The sequence below is a fragment of the Sitophilus oryzae genome, unplaced genomic scaffold (assembly GCF_002938485.1).
Source record: "Sitophilus oryzae breed Bouriz unplaced genomic scaffold, Soryzae_2.0 scaffold_1536_pilon_pilon, whole genome shotgun sequence".
NCBI classification, from domain to species: domain Eukaryota; kingdom Metazoa; phylum Arthropoda; class Insecta; order Coleoptera; family Curculionidae; genus Sitophilus; species Sitophilus oryzae.
In genome coordinates this window covers 1,466,995-1,476,570 of record NW_022146210.1, presented here as the reverse complement: position 1 = coordinate 1,476,570, position 9,576 = coordinate 1,466,995, and the positions used below count along the sequence as shown (strand labels likewise).

General features: G+C 28.5%; 1 long non-coding RNA gene across 1 annotated transcript; it reads left to right on the top strand.

Annotated features, from left to right (window-relative positions):
• The first annotated feature begins 236 nt into the window (after window positions 1–236).
• LOC115878883 lies at window positions 237–1,053 on the top strand. The gene is made up of 3 exons (XR_004049637.1): window positions 237–285; window positions 556–716; window positions 1,009–1,053. It is a non-coding gene; the product is annotated as an uncharacterized LOC115878883 (long non-coding RNA).
• Window positions 1,054–9,576: the final 8,523 nt, after the last annotated feature.

Below are 9,576 nucleotides of genomic sequence, written 5' to 3'. Positions count from 1 at the left end.
AGAGTTCTTTACCTGTCGGTATAAAAGTCGGCGGCTGTGGCCTACAGGGGCAGTTATAAATAAACTGTACAGTTGACGCGCTAAAATCAAAAATAAATTCTGCTGGCAAATCGTTTGTAAATAGTTCTATAAGTCTTTTATCGTTATTGTTTTTTTTTTGTTAATTAGTGTTAAATAAATAGTGTTTAAATAAATTGTGACTCTCTATCCACACGGAACCGACGAAAAACGTAACAATATTTATATAATACACGAAGCACATCTGCAAAACTTGAGAATAACGCAGTTAGTTGAAAATATATTTAAACAGTAATAATTAAGGAAAAATCAGTCTTTGGTCCCATGTAAGAAGTTCACTTTTCCCATTTTTCTTTAAAGCTGACTCAAAATTTAACACTCAGTAGTACACTATGTGGGGAGAAAACATAATACTTTCATTGCAATGCAAAATTGTCTTATAAAAAGATTTGGAAACCCGTAGAGGTTAAGTTTAATATAAAGTCATTTGGTTGGTTTAATACATTGTTATTATCTATATCTTTTATTATTTTATAGGGATCATTCTAATACTTACAAAGCATTCTGGGCTATAATAAAATGCAATTTTCGTAGAAGAAAGCAACCGTATCTTTCAAGGACGAATGAAGTTATGTAGGAAGTCTGTGGTAGTTTAATAGAACATTGTTGGGATCAGTCAATCATTGCTTCCGTTTAAGGTAAGTAAAAGAATGTATAACCATAGTTGAAGCAATTTATTTTGAGTAAAAGCATTATTTATTTCAGTCTTAGGAAGTTAAGAATAAAATCAATTCTAGTATCTTGGCAGTATCATTTATTCAAGCTAATTACTGATTTCAATATTTTCTTACTTAATTGACTGCCTTTATGTATTTGCTCGAATGTAATTATAAATATATATAATGCCTTTTTCTTTAATATTTATTTTTAAATTTGTTTATGTCTAGTATGACGATCTTAATACTTATTAATATTTTTTTAATTTTACAGGATAGATATAAAATTTGAGTCATTTTCTATGGACACAAGGAAAAATATTGGGTGTGGAAACTAAATCTGGAGTTTTTGCTTTAACTATTTATTTAAACAAAGTAAAAGATGAATAAAAACAAACTAAAAATTCAACAAAACATAGAGATTTTCTTACAATGAACTGTCACTCTACATATAACCTTTAACATTTCTCATATAGATGGCGCAACGTATTTTGAACAATGGAATTAAAATAAAAATTCATTTAACAGCTCCCCTTAATTCAATCGTTCACAAATCGTTGTCCATATATTTATTTATTCTAGTCCATGACTGAATAAAATAATTTGTCGAAACCCAAACTTTTAGTTGTAATACATCAGCTATCATTCATTATTAACGTACTTAAATCTATATTTTCACTTTTTTCGCCATTTTCTGCTATTAAATATTTTACTATGTTTGCCTTGTTATGAAATACAGGATTTGATACTAACTTGTGAGCACTTTGATTATCGTTATACATAATAATTAGATAATAAAAAACAGCAGAAAAAAAAAAAAAAAAAAACCTTTAATAAAAATTGCCTCTTTAGCTGCTTGTGAAATAGCTACATATTCAGCTTCTGTGCTTGAAAGCGCTACCGAATGCTGTTTCTTAGCTTCCCAAGAAAACTTACTTACCAAGTTTAAAATAAACCTGATATGATTTTACATCATTTATATTTTGTTATCCTAATCTTGTATCTGTATGAAACTGATATAAATCTTCTAGAAAGTTACCCTTTATTTATTGTTCCTTTGAATATTTTAAAATTCTCTTATGCTTTAAAATTGAATACTTTCTACAATTAATGGATAACACTCAGAAACTTACAGCCAATGCTATATCTAGTATTTCAAGAAAACATTAAAATAGAGCCTATTAAACACTGAAAGTGAATTGTTTCATCACAAGTTAAACCTTTTTCAAGTTTTAAATTAGCTTCAATTGGTGTTGAAACTGTTTTTGCTTCTGCCATAGAAAACTTATCTAATAACTTCGGGAGCAATCTTTTTGATTAATTTTTATTTCAGTTTAATATTATCTTGTTATATTTAAAACTAAACATTTTAATTTTACCAAGATCTTAATTTTAAAATTTTGATAAAATTTTTATTTAATAAATTCTTTTTCTTCATTATTATTTGAAAATAATAAAATCATCTACATATAAAGCTATTATAACAATACTATTAGAAATTTTCTTATAAAATACACAAGGTTCATACAATGATATTTAACCCACTTTGCACATTTTTCTACTTGTTTATTCCACATCCTAGAGGACTGCTTCAAACCATAGATTGACTTTTTTCAAATAAACATATTCCCTGTTATTTATTTCTAATATCCTTTCCAGGTTGTGTCATAAAATTGTTTCATTAATTCACTATTTAAAAATGCTGTAGTCACAATGATTTAATTTCTAAATTTAAGTTTACTGATAATGCAAATAATAATCTTACGGTACTATTTCTTACCACTGGGGAAAATGTTTCTGTAAAATCTTCTCCATATTTTTGATTAAATCCACGCGCTACAAGTCTTGCTTTATGTTTAATTTCGCCATTAACGTCATTTTTCACTGTAAAAACCCATTTGCACTGTACTATTTTTCTTTTTGCTTCAACTAGTTCTAAATCCTTTTTTCACTAATGATTGGTATTCTTCATCCATTGCTTCTTTCCACTTTAACTTTTCACTACTTTTCATAGCTTCCTGAAAACTACACGGATCTGTCAATAATTCACTATGGTAAAGAATGTAATCTTCATATTCTTTTGTCTTCTTGTTTCTCTCGGATCTTCTTTGTTGAATGTTTCTTCTTCTGATTCTTCATCATTCTGATCTTCAACTTCATTTTGATCTTCAATTTCTATAAATTCTTCTTTTATAAACTCTGTTTCTTTTCTTTTCAGACTGTTTTTGGTTAAACTGATTTTCAAAAAAATACTACATCTCTGGACTTTATGATTTGACCTGGATTGTACAGTTCAATCTGTAGCCTGTTCACACCAACAAAAATATACTGTTTTCTTTTTGCTGACAATTTTTGTCTTAACTGCACTGGTACATGTGCTTGTGCAATACAACCAAATACTTTTAAATGTTTTAGGATCAACTTTCTTCAGTCCATTTTTTCTTCTGGAGTTTTGTCTTTTACTGCCTTATAGGGTGATCTGTTTTTGAGATAAACAGCTGTATTTATTGCCTCTGCCCACATCTTATCATCTAGATTTGCTTCTTGCAATAAACACCTTGCTTTCTCTACAATTGTTCGATTTGTTCTCTCTGCTACACCATTCTGTTCTGGAGTGTACCTTACTGTAAGTTGATGTTCTATGCCTTTGGATTTCAAAAAATCTTCAAATGTTGAGTTTACGTATTCTGTTCCATTATCACTTCTGATTTTCTTTATTCCCTTTCCAGTTTGATTTTCAACTAGTACTAAGAATTCCTTGAATACTGTAAATACTTGGATTTAATATTGTATATCACAAAATTTTCACTGTAATATCAATTAACGTAAAGATATATCTTGCACCACTCCAAGATTTTTCTGGTATCGGACCACATAAGTCTGTGTGTATTAGCTCAAGTAACTCTTTAGCTCTCTTACCTCCTGTTTTGTTAAACGGCTTTCTGCTTTGTTTTCCTAGTAAACAAATACTACATTGCTCATTTTTCTCATATAATTGTAATCAACCCTTGTAGCCATTCCATTCTTTAACAAATTCATGCTATAATGATTTAAATGGACCTTATGCTGAAAATTTGTACTGTTAGTTAAATAAGCTTGTTCCATAGTTAAATCTAACTTATAGAGTCCATTTTTATTGCTTGCTGTAACTACAATTTCACCAGTAGCTTTGAAATTTTCTGAATCGTAAATATGACAACCTTCTGAGCTAAATACTACTGTGTGCCCCTTTTCTACCATTTTACTTACTGATAGTAAATTTGCACGCAAACCTGGTATATAAACAATGTTTGTTATTGTTTTCTCACCCTTTGTTGTTTTTATTTTGGCTTTTCCTTCGCCTTCACTTGACATTTTCTCATTGTTCGCTACAATGACCTGCGATTCTACTCTTTTCTTGAAAATCGTAGAGAAACTCTCTCTGAAATGTCATATGAGCTGTTGCTCCTGAATCTATATACCAATTTTGTTGTATATCTCCTGATTCATCTCTCTGAAGAACAGTTTGCAAAGCTTTTTCTGTTTTTACATTTTCTGCCTTCCTGTTTGACTCTTGTGTCTGCTTTCTTCTGCATCTGGCTTCTTACATTGATTTTTGTAATGTCCTGACAATCCACATTTGAAACACTTTATGTTCTTCTTTGCTTGGAAACTTTTTCTTAGAAAATAAAGCGGTCTCATGTTTTTCCTTATTGTCCTTGCCATACTTGTCATCTTGCATCAATCTTGCCTTGACGAAATCACTTGTGATTTTGACATTTGAATTTTCAATTGCCATTACCATCGGATCATATTCAGATGTTAATCCACTTAGCATTATAACACCTAAAAATTCATCGTCGACTGGTTGTGCCATATCAGCTAATTTTTGTGCTATAGACAATGTCTCGTTTACATAAGCTTCCATAGTAGAATAATTTTCTAATCTAATTCTAACTAATCTTCGTATGAGACTCAACCTCCTAGACAAACCTTGATCTTCATAAGCCTTCTGTAAGTTATCCCATGCTTCTTTTGCTGTTTTGGCTGACCTTACATGTGTATAAGCTATAGGTTTAATCATTAAACAGATTTTTGCTAAAGCCTTTTCATCACATCGTTTCTTCTCTGACTCTTTTGATTGGTCATCTGCTTGGTAACCTTCGATGCTTTTCCATAGATTTTCGTGTATTAAAGCCATTCTCATGCCAAACTTCCAGTTATTATAATTCTCCCTCCCTGCCAGTTTTTCAAATGCTAACTGCACCTCGGCCATTTTGTGACAAAATTATAACAATCTTCTGCAAAAGTCCTAGTTGTTTAACTTACTTTTTCAAACAAATACGTTCTAGCAAACACCTTCTGTTATCTGGTCCCATAACCTATTGGGTGTGGAAACTAAATCTGGAGTTTTTGCTTTAACTATTTATTAAACAAAGTAAAAGATGAATAACAAAAAACAAACTAAAAAAACTAATGAAACATAGGTTATTGAGATTTTCTTACAATGAACTGTCACTCTACATATAACCTTTAATATATAGATATAATTTATTTTAATAATTTTATTAAAATAAAAATTGTTTTCTAACAAAAAAGGCAAAATGTTACATAATATCTTCACAAAATTAACTGAAATCATCCCGGAATTATTTGTATTTGCAAATCGAATGATGGACCATCAAACAGGTAAAGATTTCTTACTTTTATTACAATATAAATAAACAGTTGCTTTGTGTAAATGTGGAAAATATTTAGTATTGCATAATTGCATTACTTGTAAATTTGTATTTGAAAGCACACTTAAATACAAATATATAGTATTTTTAATACCCATTTAGAATAACACCATCCTTATTTATTATTAATAAATCAGGTGAAACAAAAAATTACCAACAAAAATGAACGTCGATTACTAATAATTTGTTATGTCATTGCTTGAAGTTGCTCTGTTAATGTCATAACAATATATATCTGAATTTGTTTTAAATATAACGTGTATTGTTGGTTGCATAAACAGTTAGGGGTTTAAAAAAAAGTATTTCCAGAAAACATAATTTATTAAATATTTCTTTAAGTACATGATTTAATCTTTTTCTTTAAAAGTTAGATATCCAAACCAAGCCAACTGTGTATTTATATATCTATTTTATTACACTAAAAACCTAGCCATGAATTATTCAGTTAAATATAACTAACTTACAGACGAGAGCAACTACCTATTTGATAGTATGGAGAAGAGTAATATAAGGAAAATTATTAAGGTTATTTATTACCTTCCGCATTTCCCATAATAAAAAAAAAACTCTTATGTTATTATTTAGATATTATAGTATCTTTATTTGTAGGACTCCATAATTATTGAGGGTTGTCTAATGAAATGGTTAATGAAATAAGAAGCAGTCAAAGGACAATGATTGGCTAATTGTTTATTGAAACAACCTTGAAGATATAGTGCAAACATTTATTTATGAACAAAGTAAAATAAAGGTAAATATTTTTTTTTTTTTTTTTTTTTTTTTTTTAAAATAACCGTTTTCATAAACAAACTACCGTATGATCGAATAAAAACGGCGTCAGCGATGGCTATGAAATAGTATTTATCATTACCCAAACCCTTAAGGAAATTATCGGCGATTGTCATTCCCAGCCAACTGGACGTTTTCAAATCACTTCCTTATGAATTCTAATATTGTGTAGCATAATACACCTGAATTGCTATTTACTAAGTATTATTATTCCTTCTGGGTACGAATGAAAAATTGGAGAAAAAAATTGGCGTTGTCATTCACTATGTCCAGGCCAACTTTTGTCTCTAACGGACGAGTTATGCCAACACTCTGTTTACTATATTCTTACCATATCTTACTATATTACTATATACCATGCTATATTCTATCAGCACAGCTATAAGTATATAAGTATAAAAAGCATTTTCAACACTTAGAAATTATTCTTGAAAATGGTAGAATGCGCCTATTAAAAAATATAAAAAAAAAAAAAAAAAAAAAAAAAAATAAAAAGTAAGACCTTATAAAAACTGAAGATAACTTTCTTCTTTTATCTCTTCAACTCTTACTTTTTTTGTAACTCTTCTTTTGAGGTAATAAATTCTGATAATAATATTAGTAATTAGTAGTATTAAGATAAGTAATTTCGGTATGAATGCATGTTTTTTTATATAATTTAATGTACAATTTGATTGATATAATATGACCTACACCGGATGTTTTTTAAATGTGGTTCACTCCCTGACTTGTTTATCTGGCTCTTTAATTAAAATTAGTCGTTACAGCCAACGGCACTCTAGATTGAAATTTAAATTACTATTTTTAAGAGAAAATGTTAAAAAGCAATTTTATTTGAATGTAATTTTCTATCAAATAAATATATTTCTATCAAATAGTTATATTCATATAGTTTAAAAGCAGGAACTTAAAATAATATATGTACAGAATGTGTCTTAAATAAAATTGCCAATATTAATAAATTAAATATAATAAATTACATAAAAATGAAACCACCAGATTTTTCTGTATTTAAATCCCTTATTTTAGTGTCGTAACTATGAAGTAAAAGCTGTAAATTAAGTAATACTAATATGATTCCGAAAAAAACGGCGTCAGTTGGTTTGGAAATGAACATCAATGACATTCCACTCTGAGCACATTCCCCATTTCATTTACATGTGAAATGGCAGCGATTTTATTCATAGCCATCACGCTGAAGCGCCGTTTTTTCATCGTATCGTATTTACGTAAAAAAAAATTAAAAAAAAATACCGTGGGAAAATTTGCGGTGGACGTGCAGTTCCAAGTTTTCTAAAATATACAGAGAATTTAAAGAAAAATGCACGATTTTCATTTTTTTTTGCATTTTTGCTACCAGTTCTGGGGTCGATACATATATACCACCCCTAAAATATTTACTCTTATTCAAGACTCGCACTGTATAAAAACTACCTACACATAAAATAAAAAAAACTATTTAATTTTTTTTCTATTTATTTCTTATTCATTCCATTATCGCTTAGTGACTTTTTAATTGATACTTACTTTTATTGTGATTCCCTAGTTATACTTTAGATAACATTATTGTTTTACAACAGGGAATATAAAATTATTCTTTATACTATGGTTTACTATGTTATGTGATTGTAAAACAGACACCACTGAACTAATCGCCTTTCAGTAAGTCATCCATCTAAAAAAAATGGGTAACTAGGATGTTGGTTTTTAGCGAAATACCAACTTTTTATATGTGAATATCTCCTTTCTCAAAATAATTTTTTTTTTTTTTTTATTTAAATTTTTAAAGAATCTTAGAATATGTGGCAAGTCATAATAAAAATTAATTTATTCAAATATTTACTTTGTTAACTCTAAAGATGTTGGCAGCTTTTTCAACCAAATTTTTTAAATTAATGCTTTAATTTTACGTTCATAGATGGCGCACCTCAAATATTTACCGGCTAACAGATTCCTATATTTTATATCTCGACGCCACCTATGTTGTGATAGTGGTACAAAAAAATACTGACATCTGTTACCCCTGCTTTCTGAACTAGCTTGCTATATTCTGGGGTGCCCTCTATGTATCCAAAAGCTAAACTGTAATACTAGCATTGGCGCCATCTGCAAATTTTCTATGAACATTCTTCGTCTCTCTAAGTTTTTCTCTCTCGCACTCGTTGTATAAGTTTATGCTTTTTTAGCCCTCTCTCTGTCTCTCTCACACTCATCAAAAAATTCTTGCCTGTCGTTTTGGGACATGAACAAAGTTGATATAAAAAAAATTAACATTTATTTTTATAGAGGTAAAAAATGTTAATATGATGTTAATACATAACCACACAAAGGATAAATAGTGTCTGGTACCTTTTAGGACATCAAAACTTTAAAATTTTCTATATAGGAGATTGAAGAGAAACACTTATAATGACATTTTAACAAAAGTTTTTTAAAGTGATTTTAATCCTCCATAATTCCCAATCTTTTAGAATAGCATGACAAATACAGACATTTAAAATAAAATAATTTTTATATATTATGTTGTTTTATACTAAAAACCATAAAACACAAAAATAAAATTCTAGTAGATCTTTTCCTGACTAATGTATCTGAAAATTATAATAACTATAAAAAAAAAAAAAACTAAAATTAAACAAAAATTGGGCATTTTAAATACATGGTTTAGAATGACAAAGAACATTATGTAATACTATATATCAAAACATATGTATACACAGAACCCTAATTTAAATAAAAGTTTTCAGTTCAGTAAAATTTCAAATTTGAATTGTGGCGTCAAAAGTTGAACAGATACATCCGGTAAGAGCTGTCAACGTTGAGTCAACTTAAAGACTTATGAAGTTATTTTTTGTTGCACATATAATTTGTCTCATGTTTCTTGCTATATAACTATAGAATTGGTTTCTTATAAAACTAAGAACATTATTGAATAAAACTTGCCATTTCTTAATAATTTATTAAATATTACTGAAAATGCATGATTTCATAGTTTATCTAATTATGTTCGTACCCTGTTCGTACCTGCAGAACAATATTTCAATATAAAATAAGTTTTTTTTTTTTTTTTTTATATATAGAGTAAATAAAGTTTTTTAAAAAAAAAATCTTTAAAATAATTTAAGAAGAAAAAAAAAAAAAAAAAATTTTTAAATAAAAACCATCCATGTTGCAATCAGCAGCTAAAAATCAGGCATCAGACGAAAATGCTCACGATCATTGATTGAATGAGTTTTCAGTCGTGGAATTTACCTTGAATTTTATTCTAAGTTCGATGTTGTCGGATTGTTAAAAAATGCCGAAAATCTTTTTTCTGTATGATTTTTGTGAAGTAG